The sequence below is a fragment of the Clavelina lepadiformis genome, chromosome 1 (genome assembly GCF_947623445.1).
Source record: "Clavelina lepadiformis chromosome 1, kaClaLepa1.1, whole genome shotgun sequence".
Classification (NCBI taxonomy): Eukaryota; Metazoa; Chordata; class Ascidiacea; order Aplousobranchia; family Clavelinidae; genus Clavelina; species Clavelina lepadiformis.
Window position 1 is genome coordinate 23,332,230 of NC_135240.1, and position 24,404 is coordinate 23,356,633.

Genomic DNA, 24,404 nt, shown 5'->3' on the forward strand with positions numbered 1-24,404 from the left:
TATTTTCAAACTGGAAACCAGATTCCGTTTGGTTTTAGTAATTTTTTTTCAGATTCTCAAACCCCGCTGCAGTAGTAACACTTCCAACTATTGGATGGAGTGGCGTCTATATTAAATCTTGAATGAATTGTTTGTTATCATCCTATTGATTTTTCATACATGTCATCTTTTAGCAATGTTTCGTGTCTGGGGTTTGTTAATAGCAAGACCGTACAATTATACTTTGACCATATAACACAGACTCTCTTTGCTCAATGCTTTAATCTATTGTGATTTTTTTTTCGCCCATTATCTAAACATAATAATTTATTCTAATTTGCCGTAAATAGTGTCTGGTTGGTATGGATTTTAGTTATTTTTTTCGATTAAAACATGTGACCGTGGCTCTAACGGTGTGAGATTATTGAAACGCTTGAAATATTCAATGTTAAATTATCATTTTTTTAAAAAATATGTGTATTTCCGTTGTTTCTTTGTTTGTTTGAATGATGAACTTTAGATGTCATAAACTGATAACTGTTCCTTGGCATTTTCCTTCCTATGCATCTAATCTTGTTTGCTTACCATGACTTTCACTTGGCTTTTGTTTGTGGTTTGCGTGACCAGTCTCTTTTCCCTGTGCAGTGATCCATGTCTACTTGCACAGGGGTTTCTTCCTGGTTAAAAAAATAGAAACCCACTGCAAAGGCTGGCACCTTGACGTGGTGTGGTGGCTTTCAAACTAAGTCCAGCCGACATGGATTTTTTGTTAAATAGTTTATGATGGTTACTTGGTCAAAAATACTGTACATTTGGCGCATTCTGAAGAGCTGAAGATCAAAAGCAAATTTAATGTAATGTAGTATGTAATTTATGATTTATAATCATATATAATTTAACATACTACTCTGATGGTAAAGTCTGAAATTTGAAGTAAATGTTTTTTAAGTGTCCTTCCATTTTTGTCATAGTAGTGTTCTACAGTTACAAAGAATTGCTTTTTCGCACCATGTTCTTTGGAAGCACACTAATTTGTGATAATCATGATATTGCAACCATGGGCATAATTGGCTTTGTGGTACCTCTTCTTAACTGGTTTTGTTGTAAATTTTTTATAAAACTGTTTGTGATTTACTACAAAAATTATACACGTATGTCATTTCTACATGTGTACAACTCTAAGGCACCATAATATACATCAATAAACACTGTTTTTTGAAGTTCATGACATGCATAATATCCCTTGAAAGTACACTTATTTGTGATAACCACGATAGTGCAGCCATTGGCATTTGTTGTGTGGTAATCTTTTTTAACTGATAATGCTTTCCAATTTTATATACAAACATGTATAATTTGCAAGGGTGTGTGCAAGAGTAACTGAACCCTCAATTTTCTTGTTACCCAAATGCACACAGTATTTTATCAAAATGGCTTAAATATTCGACTATTAGTTAACTTTGATATGTAACGCTGCTTCTACACATTTTTTCACAAAAGCATTTTTGGCTACTATCATACATTATGTAGATGGAAGATTTCAGTGAGTAAAAAATAATTTCAAAATAACAAAGGCTATATATATATCAAAGAAGTCATACATTAGAAGAATTCTTTGCTGTTGAAATTATGCCTGGTGCAAAACAGTATTACTCTAGTTCAGCGTGGTCCAACTTCTTTTCATCGCGGGCCAAAATCAGAAAATTTTTTTATCTTGCGGGCCAATGTTTTTAAATTAGAACTGAAGAAATGTGAAATTAGAACTGAAAAACAATGTGATATTGATGTTAGAACTGAAATTAGAATAGTTCAAAATTTAGTTATTAAATGCTGATCAATGTGACATCTGCGGTCGAGGTTCTTCCTCGACAATAGCGACTATCAAAGCTGACTATCAGTTCGCGGGCCAAAAAATCGGTGCTCGCGGGCCAACTTTGGCCCGTGGGCCTGCAGTTGGACCACGCTGCTCTAGTTGATAACAGCTTGCAGTGAAGATACTGATGATTCAAACCATTGTTAGCAGCTTCATGGAAGGTCAACTCTAGCATGTGCATGGCGATTTAACCTTTCACAGCATGTCACTGAATGACACAAAGTTAAAGCAAGATGTCTAACAACGAAATAGTGAAAAAATATTTGTTTAAATTTAAATAAACTGGGGTTTGGAGATGCATATAATTCGCCAAATGAAATAAAATTTATGTGACTGGTGGTCATTTGCTAGCTAGAGTTTGTGATATTAATCCACATTTAAACCAATATTAAACCTATTCACAATAACATACTGTGTTGTGGACGGACTTAGGTCAGGTGACGTTAATTTGTAAAAAGCCTTGAAAATAATTTAATAAATTACAGTAGCCTGATTTTGCGAGGGTAACATATTTGGCAAGTGGTGGAATATGCCCTCGTATAAAGCTATATTCACTGCGCTGATATGACCCAGCATGACGATACCTGAACAACTGTTGACATTTTTTCAGTAGTCGATAATCCACGTAAATTCGTAACAAGGCAAAAATGAATTAATCAAATTGAAAAATTAAATAAATCGAAATAACTCCAATAAGTACACTGAAGGAACTGTATTATCACATGATCATTAAGGAATCACCGATAAAATCGTCATGCATGTGCGCAATACCCGTTTGTATAAAAAGCTTGTCTTGCAAATTTTTTTTGAATTGAACAATTGAAACAATTTGAAATCATTAGGCTTATTGACATAGAACAAAGTTCATTTGCTACACCAGGCAGTAGCCATCCTGTTGTCTGGTAACAGTTTAAAGATGGAATCTAAAGCAATAGCAAAGGTTTGTTATATTTGGGCAGATTTGTCTTGAGCAGTGTGTATTTCCACCTGTGTAACTACAAGAAAACATGACATGGCGAATGAAAATGATCTCTTTTTTTGGCACTGCTTCCTTTGAGGAGTCGACGATAACGTTGAAAGACCTTCAATGGTCTTGTTGAATCTCTTGTTTTTGCAGTTGACTGTGGCAAGTGCAAGGTTAGTAGTTTAGCATGGCCACCAAACACATTTATATTAAAACTGGAACAAGAAATAGCATAAAGCGAAAACATGCTCAACCATTATTACTTCTGTTATGATGCATACAAAGAAACTTTACGGTATGTTATATGTAGAAATAGCAGTGGTTGGTCAAAAGAAACAATTCTAAGCAGGAGAAATGCGCAAAAATCATAACGAGAAAATGACTTTTATTAGCGAGAAAGTAATTCAAAATAATGTTATTTTGGTTAATTACAGTAAATTTTGCACAGAGTTACTGCAGTTTTTCATCTTATTATTTTATTCCAAACATTGTTCTTCATCACATTGTAAACTTTAAAGCAAGTTGTTTAGATTTGAATATAATGTATAATACATTCTCGTGATATAATGTTATATTACAACATTTCACCAGCAAACATTCAAATTTACATTCAAACTAACTTAACCAAATCACCTAACAAATGAACTATGTTAACTTGTTTTATTTTTTAATCATTTTTTACTTAAAACATAAAGAAGATGTCTCCTATTTTCAACATGAAAAAATTTCCCTGAGTAAACAAACCATTAACTGGATAGCCGCCTTACTTTGGATTTCGAACAAGATGTTAAGTATGTGGAATTATGACGTCACATGGATGTGTCAATTGTTCCTAAATAATGCGAAAAATTTGTAACCTAGCAATCATTATTCTATCTGATCCCATTGCCCTGATGAAGCTAATCCAACAGGGTTAATGAAACGTCGGCAGACAATTCTTTATTCACCAGTAGTGATGTAGTAGTATATTTGATAATTATTATGCCTGGTGGCAACCATTTATTATATATGTATATTTATGTCATATTATTTTATACATTACTAGCTTAAATGTAACTATATCTTTCATCAAACTCTTAAGTTGCGTAGGCTACTCTTTTTTCTTGTTGTGAACAACACAAGTGTCTGGTGAAATATTCCCTTTGCTTACAAATCCTTCCAAATTATGGAACTCTGTGATATGAAAACAAAATACAGCATACGCAGATACTATGGTAAGTGTGACATAAAACAAGCAAACAGTGACAACTGTTAGACGTTGTATTTAAGGCTGCAGCTACAAACAAAAATTTCATAAAAGTGACTTAGTTTGGGGTAAAATTTGGGGAAAACTTGTTACACCACTGATCCCTATTATAATTGGTGGTGAGAAAGCTGGCAACTTGTTTGGCATGACCACTCTGTTTAACCTAACAGTACTATCTTATTAAATGCAATTGAAAATAAAGAAATATTACCTTGTTTATTACAATGCAATGATTTTGCTATCTTCGTTGAAACACTTGATGAAGCAAGCTTAAGCTAAAATGATCAAAATGAAAAAAATGAGTACTGCTTATAATTTTGCTTCTAAAAACGTTCTGGAGTCGACAGGGATTTTTTACCATAAAAAAAATTTCTCTGCACACTTTGTCGACAGTGAAAATGCTGATGTGATCATTGACATTTGCAGACCTGATATTTTGTACATGTTTATGTTTTCAATTGAATTATTTTATTTTTGTTATAAAATGCTTCAATGCAAAACAAACCAGACCAGACAAAAATCAAAAATTTTTGTAGTAATACTAGAATGTAATACATTCTTGCTACAAAGATATTTTTTAATCCATGTCGGCTGGTCTTAGTTCCAAAGCCACTGCACCACGTCAAGGTGCCAGCCTTTGCAGTAGGTTTCTCTTTTTTAACCAGGAAGAAACCCCTGTGTAGGTAGACATGGATCACTACACAGGGAAAAGAGACTGGTCAGGCACAGAAAATAAATTTTCGCACACACAGTCATATACTGCAAGAAAATGTCAAGCTAAACATTAATAGATATCAGGTTTACGTCAACAAAAATCATGGTAACGACAGATAAATAATACGGCATAGAAACGTAATCAGCAAGAACAACCAATATTAAGTTCCATCCTTTCAGATACCAATTTCTCCCTTGTAAGAATCATTTGTCCGAAAATGATTTTGAATGCTTCGACAATACATTCTTCATATATATCGCAAAAATTCATTATCAAGTTAAATTTCAGAAGTCCAACAAATAAATTTCTTTATTCCTCATCCTGATTATTGAAAACAACATCCTATCATAAGCAATATACAGTAAACATGACCAAGTGTAAGCAGGCATTATTTTCGTGATCTCTTATGTTGAACTATACATATTGATGTGATGATGTCTAATTGTTTCATGATGTTTCCAGATATTAACTGTAACCATGTTCGAATCTGATTTGACAAATGGTTTTTAACGGCTTGTCATTGGTTAAAAGATTTTATCAAAAGAAACATGCATTGATTTTTACATTATTATGCAGGAGATGGCCATGCTTGACAGAAATAGGCGTGAGTCACAACTACATACTAATTTGTAAACAGTAATTTATTATCTTCATTCATAAATGTATTGTCGATGGTTGCTAGTCATTATTTATAAATCAAGTCCGTACTTGTCATATAATGAACGTTGCTCAATCATTTTAATGCTTAAAAAACTATTCCATGTAAGTAAGCAGGAAAACACAGATTCTTTAGCGATGAAATGCAGTTAAAAATAAACTTGGTCAGGTGTTCACTGCAAAAATCAAGAGAATTGAGCTATCAAGAATCAGCTATCTTTGTTTCATAAATTACTCACTGCATTATAGGCAAACAGGAATAGACTGAAATTTGTTCGTGTTCAGAACTGTGCAATGGATCATCAAATTATAGCTAATGTCTTATTTTACCTAAGTCATTTTCGCATCCAATATATGAGCATACTGATAATGTAAGCAATGAGAGATATTTTGCAATAAACTAGCAATAAGTGCCACAAAGTATAAAATAACCAGTTAGTCTGCTTTTTTTACGTCCAAAAACATGTCACAACAATTATAATACTCATATGATGGTGGCAATCAGCCATCATGCACTTGTTTTGTTATAAACAATCATATGCTGACCAATAACACTTTCCAATGTGTAACATTTTCCTTTGCCTTATTTGGTGATCTTACAGCTGGGATCAGGATCAGCTAAAACAGGAATGTGGAATGGGTATTGATGAAAAAAATAGCACCACTAGAATTTGGTGCATTTTGTTTCAATGTGTATAAATTATGTGTTCAGTCTTGCAGCGTCTCCAATATCACTTATAATACAGTGCTATGCATTTTAAAACGACATCAAACAGACAAAAGAACAGCTTGTTGGAGCTCAATACAAAAAAGTGAGAGTTTTCTTTGTTGCTAGATTAACTTTGTCCTAAATTTAGCAAATGTGCAGTAAGCAAATCAAAATTACAGTTTTCTGAAATGATATTCAGTGAGTAAAAACTATTTGGTACAAAATAATTTTGGTTTTTGTCTCCAAATAATGTAAGTATTGAACTTCATATCTGCCTTAACAGAAACCCTCAGTGGGAAACATGAAAACTAAAAGCCGTTGTTTGCCAGCCTTTACTTCACATGATGAACGGAAAGTGAAATTTGCATATGCAAATTGATGGAGTAACACAATTGATTCCAATGATAAATATTCACTGATCTTTCAAAGAGAACAATTATTTTGATGTGGGAACTGAAATTGAAAGAGTCAGAAAGAAACCCATTATACACCAAGACATCTAGGGTTGCAGGCTGCTGATATAAGTCCATTAATAAAGTGGAGGTCACAAGTTTTATGGGACAGTAACCAAAAAATAATATACTGCAAATAAGCTAAGCCATATCCATATAAAAATCTAAGGTTGATTCTGTTATATGTACTACAGTGGTCGCCCACTTTGGATTTATAGCTGCTCTACCGGGGCCATTTTGGGTTTATTAATAATAATAATGTGAATAGGGGTGTAAAGAAACAACGTTTGGCCTGATGGCATTGATATTAAGCAAACCGCTCAAAACTTTCATCACATTTTATTTGTGCTCAATTTTATGCAATCATGTTTTAAAAATTGGCCTAATAAAAGAGGTTTTGGAGTTATAAAATGGTATATTTTACTGCAAAAAAAGATAGAGAAAATCAAGACCACTGTAAATTGGGTTTTATGTTTGGGTGGGCTTATAAATCGGCAACCATTGTATCAGTTTGTGTGTAAAAATATTTGATTTGAAATCAAGTTGATCGCAAAAGTTAGTAAGTTTAACGATAAAACCAGAGGTAGGTAGTCGGTACTTGGCAAAAAATGTACTGACAATCCCAGTATTCAGTACTTCTTCAAAAAAGTAGCTCAGTACTTTTTGTATGACGAATCCTGTTTCAAGTGCAATTTATTCCTTATTTCATGGCCTCGTTACCAGTTACTTCAGGTCAAAACATAAGTGACCTCACTTTTTGTGACTTTATTAGAAATTTGTAGATTAAAAAAGGAAAAGAAACGCTAAAAATTGGCGGTAAGGTTCAATTCAAATAAACTTTTGAAAAACATATACTTCTCAAAATCTTGAAATAATTGCTTTAAAAGTACAGAGTACCGGAAACCCGCTAAAATTTCTTGAATAAAAAACTGGACACAGGTATTCAGTACTTTTTGTCAAATGTACTATAGTATCAATGTTACCAGTATCGGTACTGAAAAATACCACAATACAGTAATTCTATGCTGTAGTACCATGGTACTGCCCCCTCTGTAAAGAAAACACAAAGGAACAAGTAATTTCAAACTGAAATTAAAAATAAGTGCACTGCACAAAAACGAAAAATGTCTGAAAATGCTTTTTTTTCATCAATCAAACTGGTCATGAATTACCTCGTAAAATAACGTTGTAGCTATGCAGGTTTTTATATACTTTTTCAAGTGTAGGCAACAAAAGCTTCATAATTCCAGAGAAAACCTTTGCTACAATAAGATCATGTGTCATGGTTACATATCAGAAAATGAAATGACATACACAGCATAGGTACATTAAAGTGGCCTTAAATCACAAATTTTTCATAGATATGTAAATAAACGACATGCTTCAGGTTAATGAAAAGAAACTAACTAGCTTGCTGAAAAAGATGAGTCATACATAATTATGGAATGCTAATCAGTAACTCCAAAGTTTTTTTCTGCCATTTTTATTATAAATTTTGTAAACCATTTAAAATAGTAATCATGAAATACATAGCACTGGCATACAAGATATTGTGCTGGCTATTAAACACATAAGCTTTGTAACTGGTGACATATTTCAATCGTACCACAATTTGCAACCACCTATAAAACAATTACACGAGCGAATTTTTCTAAAAAATTATTGTACTTTTGTATGCAAGCAATCTGCTTAAAGAAACTGATGACAAGGCTGATTTCTGTAAGCAAATGTGACATGGTTTTCAACAAAAGACATAAATTAATTAAAGTGTTTTTTTTGGAAAAAAAACAAAACAGTATAGTGGTGCAGATGCAAAGGTAACAAAGAACAATAGATCTATAAATGCCGTGCATTAAAGGAAAGTAGACCTGAGTGGAATGATACATTGTTTTGTGAGTACCATTATCTGCATTCAAATAAAATATGTGATGCAACCGATTTACAGAATCCTGTTTTATCAATCACTATTGATCGAGTTTTGTCATACTCATGTATTTTGTACTTATTTATAACCACATGAAGGCAAATTTGGTAAGGAATTGAAATTTTTAACGTTCATTTACATTTTGAACGTGTTTCATTACTTGTTTGACGTTTTCTATTCTGTGAGACTTTAAATTAAATGTAGAGGTTTCTATGAACCTAATCAATAGGGTTGGCAGTGTTTTCTTTACTTGTAGTGTGGTGCATGTTATTTACAAGCCTTGCATTACATTTACCACATGTAACAATAAATAAATAACCACAAGCTGCCATAAATCAAGAATAAAATGGAAGGGTATGCTTAGCTACATTTGCAAACAACAACATAAAAACTTTTACACTTAAAAGGAATAAAAATCACATCCACACATAGATGGCTCATGTTGGGAAAATGCATTCTAGCTTTGCAAGTCACTAAAAATTTGTGTCAATTGTGAAATGAACTCCCACAAAGCTTTGAATAAATATTGCAAAAAACGAGACTGCACAGGAGTAATCCCATCACAAAAGACAAAACACTGCACTTGTTTTAACTACTTTTGTTAACTCTTATAATTGGTTGGTTCGTTTTGTTCGCAATGATATTGATAACTTAATGAATTGCGGTATTTGCATGATTATATATAATTTCCAGTAATTACATTTCACGAAAGCATGCCAAAATGAAACCGTATATACTACCACATTCACCCCTTACACGAGGTAAATATCAATCAAAAATTGCAGGATCGATAAGGTATGAAAATTGATGGCCAACAAGAGGTGAATCCAGGAATGTGTGTTTGTTCAATCTTTAGATTTTTGCACAAAATGAAAGTATTTTAATTGCAGCGACCAGTGTTATCAAGGTGATTAATGCAGATATGGTATTTCAGATCTGATTAATTTTTGACTTGTTTGCCCAAATTAACCGCACTGAATCTACCCCCAATTTCACACAAACTAGATTTGTAGTAGGTCGAGGCAAGAAAAGTACAAGGCCTAATGCCAACACAATACATATCTGTGAGGCAGAAGTTTGCCTTTTTAAGTAGTTGCATTGTTTAATTACCTAGAAGTAAAAAGTTGTATTATTGGCCGTTGTTACATATAAAGATATTTTTCTGTGATATCACAAAGAATGACAGTTGTAGCAGCATTGGAATAATGAATGAAGAGACAAAGAGTTTCTTTTTGTAGCTTTGGAGGCAATGTATTGCAAAGAGTGAGTTGTATGAATTGCGCACATATTAAGTTATATTGTTTTCAAATGTACATTTTACTTCGTATTAGATATGGGTTTAAACATTTTTCGGGATACATTCAACATCATTTAATTTTAAATGCATTCTAGAAAAACTATGAAGCTAAAATATAGAAAAAGGGAAAAATTAGCATGATTGCTGAATAGCATGCACAGAAGGTATTTCGTTCTACAATTTTAAAGCTACTGTAAAAATCATTAAAACACTGTTACAACAGCAGAAAAATGACCAACAGTTTTTGGCAGAAACAAATATCATAGATTCCTTGTGAAGCAAAATATACATTTCTCATTCAGCATCTGTGCAATTACAACAGAGCTTAAAAGGCAGCAAGAAGCCTTGCACTGTATATGTTTGGAAAAAAATTAAGTTAACAGTTTAGGGGTGTGCATAAGGCAGATATGAAATAATGGTGAAATGAAGATCACAAAACATAGCAATACAGAGATCCTTCTTACCTACTACAAATGTGTGAAGTTTCTCAAATCCACAACACAGAAGTTTTCGTGTTAAATTCGACAAAAATGTGAAACTGTCACTTGGTATTTATCATATATCCTTATTCCTCAGCATACTATTACATCATTCCATGTTTTATACCTCGGGTTGGCATTTCTATACGCGCGTTTCCACAGTTATTAATATTAACATCAATTTGTTATTCATATGATGTGACAATTTAAGTTATATTTACCATATTATTGCAACAATAGAAGAATACATCTGCCTTTCAAATATAAGTGTAATGGAATGATCTTCGATTATGGGTTCAATTCCTCATTTTGATAATCTTTTATACTTGTTTAGTATTGATACAATAAGAAATTGGTTCGCATACCAAAATGCAGCAGAACAATATGAACAAACAACAGAGAAATATTTCTTGTCTAATAATATGCAAAAGGTTGGGTTCTTTTATTTGTGTCCTACTTGGGTAGGACATTCAAAATTGAAATGTTAATCATGCAAATGCTACTGCAATAACACACTTCACTATTCAAAACAGTTGATTATAAAAAAACAATGACAGGCAGATAAAGAAAAAGTAATCGTATTAACTGATACAGCACTGCAAACTGAGACAAAAAGTACTGTTATATTCTCTACATGCAATTCCAGATGTGAATAACAAAAAACTGGTTGGAGTTACTTAAAAATGCGTGTATCTTTGAAACTAAAACCACCGACGTTAAATCAATAATGCTAGATGATGTCATAGTTGAAAATGATGTCATGTCACTTTTTTTTAATCAATCTCACTAGATTAACCTGCTTTAACACAATTGTTTAAAACTAACTATATGTCCATTTACATGTTGAAGAAATGTATTTTCTAAGCCATATATGAAATTTTACATCTCATCATACATTTCACTTTTCATCCAAGTAAAAAGCCAATGAAGATTTTAATAATACTTTTTTTACTTACACAACGTTACATGTGTTTGTTGATTTTTATACAAAGCATTCAAAGAAAAATTTCAGTTTGAGTTGACAACAACTTCAACAAGAACCCTAATTGCATTTAAAAAGACAGTAAGTTGGCAATGTTAGTAAAAGAAACAAGTTCCAAGATTCTAAAGTTCATATTTCCAATAGTTTATCAAATGTCTTTCAATGCAATTACCACGTTTGTGCACAGTTGATGAATTTTTCCTTTTTCTATTCTGATAGCAATACTACTCTTTTTTTGAATGCAATCAGGTGGTGTTTTCTTCATTGTAAAATAAAACTGCAGTGAGTTACAAAGTTAAAAATGTTTCCTGCTTGAACGCACAAACATACATACATTCACACTGCACAATCATTTGTTTGCTGAGTTGCTTTTGAATACAAAATGACTAAAATTGTTTGACATGTTCAAAGCTTAGCATTATTGTAAGTGCAAAATGTTGCAAATATGTCATTGACTGAAAAAGTTATTCAAAAATATTGAAGGAAGAACCACTCATTTACTTTCACTCTGCGTTTAACTCTAAACAGCTTATTTGGCCTCTGCTCAGCAAAGTTTGGTTTTAAATTAAGTTCATAACTTGAAAATCTCTGAAACAAACGTATGCCCAGACTTAAAAAAACTAAAAGCCAGGTTAATTAGTAGAGGCTACAATCTCAAAGTTTGTTATAATATGAATGTATTTGAATGAAATTTGAATTAACAGAAAACCGAAGTACCATACCTTTTTTATCAAATCACAACAGACAACTGTAATTAACCTTTTGCTTCAAATTAAAATTGTCTGCTTTGGAATAAGAAAAAATTTATTTGTTTTCACTATTTAATGATAGACAGTACCGTGCTTGTTCTGATAACTTTTTGATTAACTCAAAATAAAAATGGCAATTTGGATTAGTAGGCTGTACTTAATACTGGTTATGACTTAATAATGAAAAATAGGTTGTGGGGACCAATGAGTGTATGACGTTAAAATACAAGCACATGTGAGCTTTGTTTTTTAAAATCAGGATGCATTTTTAATGTAATTTGTTGACTTTCGGCACTCACACTGAGCATTGAATGAAACCATATTGAGATGAATTGCTGTGAGAAGAATGTTGTATTAATGTCATAACCAGCATTCATGTGTCTATAGTTTGCAAAGTTCAGGAACTGCTGTATTATGAAACAAAAAAACTACTACAAAAGCTGAACAGTTGGCACTGAAAGGTAATTCTATTTATTAGAAAACTTGTAGTTGGTCATCAACATCTTAAGATTAAAAGAAGTTTATCCCATTATGAGCCTCAGACAGCCACATTCTAGTTTGATAACTACTGTCTGCTAGATTGGTTTCTTACTTAATTGTTTGAACTATTTAGGATGTAAACAACAACAAGCAATTACTAAACCAAAGGATTTCCTTAGGCTTGGTAAGCATCACTTACTAGCGCAAACTTCATGTTTGTAGTATTTGCTACCAGCACTTGTTTTTTATGCATTGTAACTACAGTACAATGTGGAAAGTAGATAGGAATGCACATTTTACAATAACAAATCCTAAGAATCGAATCTCAAAAATTCTTAAACTAAGTTTTCAAATTTTGTATGAACCCTAAGAAACAAATGCTTATTTAATGCTTTTATTAGATTTCCTGGGCAAACATGGTGTATAACTTGATTTCAGTCAGAAAAATTAAGCACTGTGTGCATTAGTCATTATGAACTTCTCACTTTTTCAACTTAAAGCTGTACTACAATAAGATTTGAAGTTCTTGACTTGAAAAATAGATTTTAGGATAGTTAACTTTTCTGTATAGTGCATCCTAAGCCACATGTCTCGATCATGGCCCAATTTTTTTAATTTTGTTTTCTAGTAAAGAAATTGCAATTTGTTAGGTCAAATTGTTTAAAATACATTGTTTAAGATACAGCTAAAAGAAATGCATATCACAAGCAGTGTTGTAATGCAAGAGTTATTTTTTGTGTCGTAGGATTTGATCTGGTGTAGATATTTTTGTGTTCTGAACAAAAAAGTTTCACTGAAATGCATCTTTTCAGAATAATACTTAAAACACTTGTTGTATTTTCTAGTATTTATTTCAGACTGTTCATTAAAGAAACTATGATCCAGTTTACCTGAAGATAAGTTTTTGAAAATTGTTTTTATAATTTTAACATGTCAATAGCAGGAAATATGAAAAGAATAGATCAAAAACTATTTTTCATGCAATCTGAAAGTTGTCTTACTTTAATGCATTCTTTTGTTTTTTGCTACATTTGAGTTTAATTTTACATAAATAGTTACATAAAGTTTTTAAGGTTGCTATACAAAGTTACAGTGTAGCATTTAATAGAAAGATTTAATACAATATGCTTAAGATTACGAGTATAGCATCCATTATGCAAAACACAAAACGTTATGGGCAGATTATGCCAACAGTCATAGCCACATTAAAAATAGTGTTGACAAAATAAAAATACTGTACACAATATCTGACAACAATCTTGTATTGCAAGGTATGTGTTGTGACAGCTTAAACTCAATTGTTCTTTTTGTGCATCATTCAAACAACAAATGTACCAACCAAAGGTTGTGCAAACAAATTGCATTTTATAGATATATTTCAGAGAACTCTGAGAGACGACTAATCAATGTAATTTTCATCAAAAATATGTAGTTGTTCATCAGTTTTGACACAGATTTTATTAATGAAAACACAATCAAGTAGCTTTTTAAGCAAGTATTTACTATCGGGAAGTTTTGCTTATACTTTTTGAAGTAAACATGTAATCAATTATGTTATTAGAATGATATCATGTCCTATATATACATACATGTATGTATGACCGCAACTTATAGCACATTGGTGAAAATGCAGTTAATCTGGAATGGAATGTCTGGTTGTCCGTGGGTTATTAACCATTGCAACATCACTTTAAGGTCTATTGGGTATCCAAATTTTGGCCCATGACATCATTTATTCCATTCACTCCAATTTACTTCATAGCCTACACACTTACAAGCAGGTGTTGTGACACAAAATAAGGCTGTCGCATGTGATACAGGAACATAATATGGTTGAAGTACAATGTCTGTTTGATTTCTTCTCTACTTGATGTTTTAGGTCCCTGCTGTTCGTTTTATGTGATCTATTAATTATTATTCCTTCACTTTAATAAAAAGGCTTACGCATTTTTAAAAAAGGAACAGCAACTTTGAACAGCACCTAGGTTGATGATACTCCAAGGTTGAGTGCAAGTGCAAAACGGTAAATACGCAGAAAGCCAGCATGCCATTGTATTTAACGAATTTAAGCCTTTTGCGATCAGCAGATGAAACAAAAAACTACGATTGCTTATTTTTTCTCCCTCTGGCTAAATCCTTTGCTGAACGTGGCAAACATCAACTCCTAATCAAAAATTTAATGCCAACTTTAGTTTGCACGGGCAAGATCTGCATGTTCTCAATACAGCCAGGCACAAACACATAAAATACCAATCTTGCTGCTAGGTTACATTGGCTTATTTGGAAACAAAATCATTTCTTTTATATTTTTGCTGTTATTGAATATGCAGAAAATAATGAAAGTATCAAAATTCTGCCACATAACAATTAGTAAATTATTATCTCGTTTTGTTTTTTTGTCCGTTTATATATGAGCCATAATTTTTAATACTTTTCTTCCAAATTTCTCTCTTCTTTTATTGACATGGTAATATTTACAGCTGTGCTTTTGTTGTAATGATAGTCAAAAGGCAATGCCTATTCAATCAATCCTATTCGACGTTTTTTGAAAACGTTGCCGCAGGTAAGAAAGACAAAAAATTAACCAATAAATAACTTGATCTACAGTTTCATTAAGTGGCAAAAAAAGAACAGCTTGCATCAGTTGTTTGTGAGCCAGCTTAGTTGTTTGTATACAATACAACTTTCAACAGTTGTTTGTGTAATACCAAACGTTTCATCGGTTGATTTTTATGAGATTAATTTGCAAGAAAATCACTTCAAATAAATTTAAGTTAAGTTTAGTACAACTGACATGAGGAAATTCACGATACCACAACTGCCATCAGAAAAATGAACTTCACGCTAGAGTTTACACTTTACAGCAGCATTCTAAAAATAAAGTTTTGTTGTATTTCAAGAGATGTACTGACGCCGGTTTTTACTGATGTTATCAATGCCAATGTATGGGCCCTTCTCAACATAAGCATTGGCTAATGTTTGTGACCTTTTATGAAGGCAACATTTAATGCAATGTGGTATTTTTTGTGCGCTGCCCCATCTAATGTATGATTTTTCCAAACCTTGACAGCTAACTTGCCCCATGCATTTATACGTACGCGCACATTGTTTTGTTAAAGTGTTTTTAGAGACTGAAACGGCCTCTCAAAATTTGCATTTCTGCAACTACACCAGAATACTAGCAGTTACCGGTTAATTTTTAATAGGTTGTGGTTTTTGAAAATTTTTTAGTGGTCGCCAAAGCAAAACTAAAGAAAAAAGTGTATGCTCTAATAATAACACGTGTCTACAGTAAGAGTGACAGCTACTGTGAGTCTACAGTTTCTGATGTGTAGTAATATGCAACAAATGCATGGGATGTGTACCGGTAGTCCTTTTTCATTTAAACTTTAAGAAATTTTATATCAAGACGAGTAAACTTTCTTTGTTAAGAGAGCTAATAAAAGGTGAAAAAGCAGTTACAGAAAAACTTAAAGGTTATACAAAACATTGACGATGTATCGGCTCTAACTTACTGACCAATAGATCGGTTTTCCAATGTTTAACATCAGCGTTGTTACAATTTTACGCTTTTTCAATTAAGATTATACAGCTCATGCTCTGTTTTTTTTTCTGTTTATGTGGCCTGCTGCAAAAAAAAAGTTTTGAGAACTTCATTTAGTGGAATAGAAAATTTTAGTCAAATTCGTCATTACAAAATTTATATGCTAGCCTCGGGCCAAGCCAGTTCTAACAGCATATCGTATAAAACTATTTTTACTCTTTTTAACAAAAATTCAAACTAATAGAGATAATACTAGATTTTATAGTATAGACTGAAAAATTGTTTTAATAATTCTGACATGTCAACAACATGAAATTTTGGCACAATAGATGATTTTTCTCAAACACTTTGGAAGGTATTTTTCATGAAGTCTGACTTTTTTTTGTGAATTGATCGTGAATTCTTTAGGAGCTTTGTATCAAGCGATTAGATTCTATTTATGATTATTGTGATGTAGATGCTTTGAGTTTTATTCTTTATCTAATTACAGTAAAGAATAAAATTCAACATTTAATTTTAGAATACTAAAACTTGTTGTACCAAAACCAGGGACTACATAGCATGAAATAGAGCGAGTTAGCTAATTAGCTGATTTCATGGATACGCAACACTTTGTTAGGGTTGATGTGAATACCACTGCATGGAGCCTTTTGGATACAATAATGCATACATTAAGTGAATAACCATACACTAATTTCATGGCCTTGACGTCTGGTATATATGACTACATAGTGGGAAATTTAATTTTTTTAGCATTGGTTTTCATTATTATAAATTATATAATTCCATGTAATATGATCAACCGCTTCAGATTAAAAAGGATTATCCTCGTCATTTGCAAAGCATTAAAGCCATTAGAAGAAGGATCAAGACTAAATAAGGATGCAGCAACTTGGACTCAAGAAAAACATGTTACAAAAAATTAAATGTTTTCAGTGTTAAGCACTACACTATTTTTACTGCACCACGAACAGCAAAGCCAGCAATTCCTGTTTCAAACAGAATGATTTTTGGAAATGGCAACGACAGGTAAACAAAGCAATTAGGTATGTGCAGAGGTTAAGAAACTACCGGTACTGTTTGAAGTTCAATTTATAGACATTTGAAAAGCACGTCTTTCAGCGAAGCAGATATTTAAGTGTAATAACAGAGTTTTTGATGACAAAACAGAACGTTACATTGCTATACAATCTTCTTTTCTTTGGAATTAACATTTTCAAAGGTACTAAAGGCTTGTTAGCATAAAAACAAATGCTCGTAGAATATCCAATCAATGTTCTGATGACACATTCAAAGAAAATAACTATAGCACAAGATGTTATGTTGTTAATTTCAGAACAAAAAGTTGGAAAAGATTTGGAAACACAAACCATTAGCATTCCAACAAGAAAGCATCGTAGCAAATGTTAGGCATCTATTAAATATTATAAGAGCTAACGTCATTTATTTGTTTTTATAATTTCATTACACTTAGTGTTATCATGTTATTTTTATTTTACAGAAGCTAGAATTTTTATGCTAGTTTCGATAAGGTATTCCATGAATGGGAGCTCTTACATCACACTTTTGTCACGAATTGTACTTTTTTCATAAAACTCCAACTTAACCAAGTTCAATACGTTTGGTTCTGTTAAGTATTGTCTGTGTTGATCCTTCGAATTAAGCCATGTCATAGCTGTTATTTTAGATGTTTTAATCATCTAAAAGATGTCACTTCAAGAGATGCCTCAAGCAATAAAAGCATGCATCTTAGGCAGTTTTAATCTATAAGTTACCATAAAAATTACGCAATTCATTCAATAATAAAATTGATCCACCTTCATCTGCATTTTTAAACGCAATTTTCTTTAGTTATACTAAACAATTAGTTGCTATTTTGTTACGGGATTCAACAAGTGATTAATTTATATTACAGAATTTGCATTTTGATAGTGCTATACAAACAACAAATCAAGTCCAATTTTTAAAAAGAATACGTATTTAGTGTCAGGTTGGATATTGTTTTTTCAAAAATATGTGTGTGAAATTTGCATTTCCTGAACTTGTAATAATTAGTTAAGGCGAATTGAAATGATTCAGACACACTTTTACAAGAAAAATTGACAAGAAACGCAGAAGAAGACATTCCCGATGTTCTCTACAACGTTCACAGTGATATAGCAGTCCTTGTACCAGCGGCCGTAAACGACGTTTATTACGTTATAATGAAAAAGCAAAACTTGCGACCCGTTGTGATATTCGGTGGACCAATTAATGTGGCTCGCAATGAGCAAAAAATAGGAAAAGTCTAGTGTAAACAAAACACGAAAAAATCGTAATCACGTACATGACCGTACACGTAAATGACCCTGCCTATGTTGTACGTGTATTGCTTATTGAATGCTTGTCTTAACCATATGACATTGAAAATATTAACAACATCTGAGAAGACTTGTATAGTTGCATTTGCGTAAAAATTGTTCCTGTGTACGGTTGGTTGTGATAATGATCAGCATGCCATAAAGTAACAACACACTTACAACACTACTGTATAAACAACGCGGAACTGAACCTTGCATTGGTGTTTTATTATATACTTTAAAGTTCAATTGCTTGGCTTCACTTAAACGGTGTGTGCGAAATTCAGTTAAATGTCGGCAATTAACGGTTTATGCGTCATTTGCGCTTCGCGATACATTTCTGTTTTGTAGCTCCATAGTGTCATCTGGCGGAAAAATATATTAACCTTTTAACACCAAGTATATCTGCATTGCAACTTGTGGAAAATTTGTTTCTTCTTTCCCGCCTTGTAGCACTTTTCGAAATGGCAGTAGCTGCAGGTATAGGATATGCTGTTATTTGCCTCTGGAAACAGTACAGTTTGGGAAAAATAGCCTTTTGAAACCTGTATATCTTTGTCGTGTAAAAAAGAGCTCTACCGCTACACGCTGCCATGCTTTATCGCCGTAATTATCATTAGTGTTTTGTTACAATGCTTGCTCAGTCAACGTGTAACAACGAACCTTTCATTAAAATTTGGGTTTGAAATTTTATTTCGGTCAGTCCTATTCCCCATAACGCCAACTTACTCGTGTACAGAGTTCACTTTATGTGTTTTTAAAAGCATTAAGGATATGATCAGAAATGAAAACGGGCCGATTGCTTCGCCTGGCCCAGTAGCTCGAGACGTATTTACTCTGGTGTAACTTATTACCCGAGCGAGTTGGAATTTAAAAATCGACTCACCGAAAATGCGCAAACTACGGCCAGAATTGTAAAAAATCAGTATAATTTAAAACCGTGTTATTTTACGCCAACGAAAATGGCGTTACGATGTGGTTTATTTGTCGAATATTATTGGACCAACCGTACTGAAAACCAAGTTCCGCCTTGACCAAACGATGATGAGCTTTGTTCGCTCAGACATGGTCGTTGTTTGCCCACATAAAAAATATTTTGAATCGACGACATTATGATGTTTGTTTGTTTGCTCACTAGAGACATTATGCTAATAAGGATTGCAAAAGGATTTCGTCCACAAGTTAGGTGGATGCAATAAGCGGCTAGATTCTTTCAAGGTGTATAAAGCAGCTTTCACTGTAAGTGCCATTATGTCTAGGCTTACCATACGTCCCGTTTTAGCCGGGACAGTTCCGGTTTTTAAGGCTTTGTCCCGGCGTCCCGGTCAGTCAACCACAAAGTCCCGCTTTGGCATTTAGTCAGCCAGCGTTGCCCTACGACCTACATTACAATATTAGCATGCTGTGATTACTCTGTTTAGCCAACTTGCTGAACAGTTATGCCTGATGCGTTTTTTTGTTTCGTTGCGTTAAATGTGAAAGTAATTTTTACGTCATTGTAGCGGCTAATTGGTCCAGTAGTGGGTTGATTGTTAGCGCATTCGCTAGTTCAGTAATAGTAGGCTAGTAGGTGTTCTTTTTGCAGTTAGGTTATTGAAAGAACTTACCTGTATTTCGTACCGGTACTTGTTTGCATTTCCTTGAGCAAAAACCATTTGAATGTGAAAGGCCTTATAACCTGCAAAATTAATACTGACTTTTCCGGCTGAGATTTTTTTGAGAAAATAAAGTCGAATAACGACTTCTTGAAGAAAGTATTGTCTACAGAAAAGTATGATTGGGCGACTATGTAAATTGTTTTGTTTCCTAGTGAAATACATTATTTTAGTTTTTCTTGGTGTCTTACCACTTTAGTTTTCCCTGACGATAGGAATGCAAAATAGTTTCATACTCCTAAAAAATATTAACCACATTTTTCTCATAAGGCTCGTAGTTCCGGTGTCCCGGGATTCAATCACAAAAATATGGTATGCCTAATTGTATCGGAAGCTAAAAAGTTTCAGTGAACCCTGCAAAATCTTTCCAGGGAAAGGCTAGTTAAGAACCACTGTTTTTTATGTAAAAACCCGTGTAGTGTATTTTATTGTTTTTTTTTAGTTGGAGTTACACATAGTAGGCTACTATTAATGTTGTCTCACACCTGGAGCTGCAGGTATCAATGCATTTGTCTTGTAAGCATATCTACGGTTTGCTTTTAATATTGCCTTTATAACCTATGTTAGTTATAACTAGGGCAACCAAAAGTCAATATGGTCAATTTTTTTTTTACCTGCTCAGAATGCTATGAAACAAGCACAAAACAAATTTCAGCTTTGTACGACGTGTGGTATAGAAGTTATTAGGTCAGATAAAGTCAAAATGTTACGTTAGGTCAAAATACGGTCAAATTGTTTCGTTAGGTCTTTTTTTTAGGTCAAAATCTATTAAAATTGTAATTTTGTAACCATTTTGTAATATTATTCTTCCGTTTTTCTCTTTTCTTGTACCGCAAACAATTCCAGTCCCGCAAATTTTACTTAGAACCAAAGCCACAAAGAGAGGGAAGGCTTTTCAGCGCGTTTGGTGACGTCACGATGTGACGGCATTGCATTTGAAACTGCAAGTTGTCAATCTTAATACGCAGAAACGAAAAAAAAGTCAACACTAGAAAAGCATTTTGTCATTTTTAAATGCAGCTTTAGATTAGAAAGTTGCTGTAGACATTGTAGAGACTATCAGTATAGCGTTTTTCAAAATGAGGTCAAAATTTAAACGTTTTAGGTCAAAATAAGGTCAAAATTTGCAAATTTTAAGGTCAAAATTTAAAATTTTTAGGTCAAAATAAGGTCAATATTTAAACTTTTTAGGTCAAAATGAGGTCAAAATTTGCAAATTTTAAGGTCAAAATTTAAAATTTTTAGGTAAAAAAACTGGTTGCCCTAGTTATAACCAAGATACGGTTGTACCATAAGTTGTTGCAGACTGTAGAGAACGACGCGGTGAGATGTTTACCTTAATTTTGTTGATTTGACAAGGAACATCAAATTACATGAGTCCAAACGAATGAACATTTTACGCGAAAATTATTTCGGTCCACCTAGGGCCTAGGCCATAAAACTTTGGCGGTTAGATTTGGGAAATGGGTATGCAAGAAATTGATTTTAACTATTTAGTTAGGGTTTAATTGGATTTGAAATTTGGGAAAGGTAGATTTATGTCATCGCTACTGTTCTACAACAGTTGAGTTAAACAGCAAGGAGCTGTTAAAAATAGTTTCAAACCTTTTACCTTTTTTACGGTGAAATAGTGAAAACCAGTAAGTTATAGATTCTAGTGCGGCAAAAAGCACGGTCTTATAGTTGCACCCTTAGTATGATTGGGTTTTGCTGCTTCATTGCACTTTAGGCAGCTTGTTTATACGGAGCATAAACGGTTAGATTCTGACAAATAGCTCATCAAACAGCAGTTCGCAAGCCCAATGTAAACTTGAGTTCCGTTTGAGGTCACATGTCGCAATAATACTAATTTATAAACTGCAAGACAACCAGGCTACACGAGAATATGTCATCACTCATCAGAAAGCAAAAGCCCGAGTAATAAACATTAAACGGCAACGAATAGGTTTTTTCGATTTAATCTCCTCGGTCGATCACGTTCTACTCGCCAAAATTACTCGCTCGGGTACTCTTTCGCTCGATACCATTATGGCTGCCTACGTGAGCAGAACACGTAGCGAATGAGAATTTTTAGCAGGTAAACAAGTTTTGAAAGGAACCAAAGATGAAGGCAGTACTTCTCACAAAACATTCCAAAAACACAATGCTGTCATCAGTCAATTCATTTTTGTTAAAAATAACGTAAGCCTGTTCGATATTTATTCCCAAGGTCTCCGTAAAACAACGTCATACAGTTGTATTTTAGTTTAATTTATTGATACTTTTTTCGTTGAAATACGATTCTCTTTTATAAAGTTTAGGGTAATACCCGTGTTTCTGAATTTGATAAAAGCATATGGGACTAACACAAACTGGGACACAATGGCAAAACATATGTAACTGTTAGTATATTTTAATGAAAACTGCAAAACTTATTGCGGTTTTTAACTTTTGTGAACAATAAATTGAAAACTCTACATTTGCCACGGTAGAACAATAACGCGTCACTAAGTACAATTCCTGTCATGACGTTTGCGATTCTGCAGACACAACAAAACTTAAATTTTCCTGCAGTTACCTAAATCATGTTGAGCGTTTAACTGCAGCAAAACTCCTCTTTTCATTGTGCCGTCATTCATTCACATGTTTCAATTTGATCAGGAGTAAAATCGCAGAAGTGAATTTAAAGCCCAACAATTCCCTTTTTGGATCAAGACATTGGAAAATTTGAATCCCTCTTCAATCACCTTACAAATCTGGATATAATCCGCACCATTTAATTGATTTTTGCTTGATTGATTAGCCAGAGAATGCTTGATACAGTGTATGATCAGCAAGTTGATTTGCTTTGGAATTGATAAATTCCTACAAATGTGATAGCAAAGCAACCCTCCTTGTGTGTGGGCAAAATGTTGTCATAGTAACATCTAAATTTCCATATGTTGATTTGTATGGGAAAAACCTCAGATTATATTCCAGTTTTATCTGATGAAAAAACAGTCACAGCATTGTAAGCAACAGCGCTATGCGTATCGTTGTGTTATATACGTTTTACAAGGGTTCTCATTAGATTGATTAAAGTTTAAACATATGCAGATTAGTAATGCTGAAAATGAGACAATATGCCTACGAAATGACCAGGTTTTACCTTTGTTTATGTGTGCAGTCATTTTTCACATTGCTGATTGATTAAAATGACTAACACTAAATGAACTTGAGATTTGACTACCATGTCAGTAGTTTTGTTTAAGCCCTATAACCACCATCGAAATACGAAACCCTCGTGATTGACAGAACCGCCTTCAGTAAATTAGTGTTTGTAGTCTCACATAACTGTAGTAGTACTGCTGTACTGGTATTTTACCTAGATTCAAAAATAGGATTATCAAAACCTGAAACAAAGAAAAAAGAAAGCAAAAAACGCCGATAACTTCTAATCCATGCCGTAAGAAGCGTTTGAGATGGTAGAATTCGCTAAATTGCAGCTAAGTAAACAACTACACCATAAGACCTTGTAAGGTTTTTAACAAACACTACAAAATTCATACCGTACTGCACCTAACTTAATTTCGCACCGCCGAAAACCAAAAATAAAGTTAAAACTTACTGTTTTACTTCATCTTGAAAAGTTTTCTTCCGACCATTTTCATCTTAACTGCAGTTTTCTGTAAAGCTAGATTAGCTCAGTCTGAACTAAATCTCTTGGTAGACTTAAATGTTAAGCAGCAAACTAACCAAACAAAGACCTTCCACCAAACCGTTACCAAGGACAGAACAACGGTTGTTGTTGGTTATTTCAGAGGTTTTATAGATTGTGTTACGTCACAGAAACTAGGTTATACGTCACTGCGTTATATGTTCATCCGCAAAAGGACAGCTGTTTGTACTCGTTGTATTTACAATATACTCTAATATCGCACTTTTTTATTTACACATTTTGTTCCGGTATTGATAAACTGTGTTGCACTTTTATAATTTCCAAACTAAACTTTTAAGCTTTACCTTTGATAAATTGTGACTACTTATTTACGCGCTTTGACATGTACAAGGATGTGCAAAGTACGTCACGTCACAACTCTGTTGTGCAATCCAGAGCTATTAACATACGAATGACGTGTGGTGTTCCCCTACGCAAGAGCTATTTTTGCTTCGGAATACGTTTTGAAACGTATTTTGAGTGCACAACACGTAATTTCCTGAACTCGCGCAATTTTCTTGTGACATATGGTTGCACAAAACCTAATTTTATTTCGTTGATGAGTGAAACATGCATACCTTGGTATCAGACTTAAATTCTGGTAAGGCGTCACACTACTAATACAATATCAACAAATATCGATTATGCGCTACACTTAGTATGGATTAAGTAAACAAAACTTTG

General features: G+C 33.2%; 2 long non-coding RNA genes across 6 annotated transcripts in view; one reads left to right on the top strand and one right to left on the bottom strand.

Annotated features, from left to right (window-relative positions):
* The window catches only part of LOC143466503 (uncharacterized), a 28,066-nt gene extending 26,867 nt beyond the window's left edge, over positions 1-1,199 (top strand). Inside the window, exon 5 of the long non-coding RNA XR_013118937.1 lies at positions 22-1,199. This is a non-coding gene — a long non-coding RNA (uncharacterized LOC143466503). The remainder of the gene's footprint in view (positions 1-21) is intronic.
* Positions 1,200-6,504: 5,305 nt separating this feature from the next.
* On the bottom strand, positions 6,505-24,049 carry LOC143466472 (uncharacterized). 5 transcript variants are annotated; one of them, XR_013118932.1, is made up of 5 exons: positions 23,631-24,043; positions 23,172-23,387; positions 19,997-23,008; positions 19,655-19,770; positions 6,505-18,863 (listed from the first exon to the last, which is right to left on the bottom strand). It is a non-coding gene; the product is annotated as an uncharacterized LOC143466472 (long non-coding RNA). The 5 variants fall into 5 exon arrangements; XR_013118920.1 differs by having other exon boundaries at positions 19,655-23,008; positions 23,631-24,049; XR_013118935.1 differs by lacking the exon at positions 19,655-19,770 and having other exon boundaries at positions 23,631-24,039.
* Between the last annotated feature and the right edge of the window lie 355 nt (positions 24,050-24,404).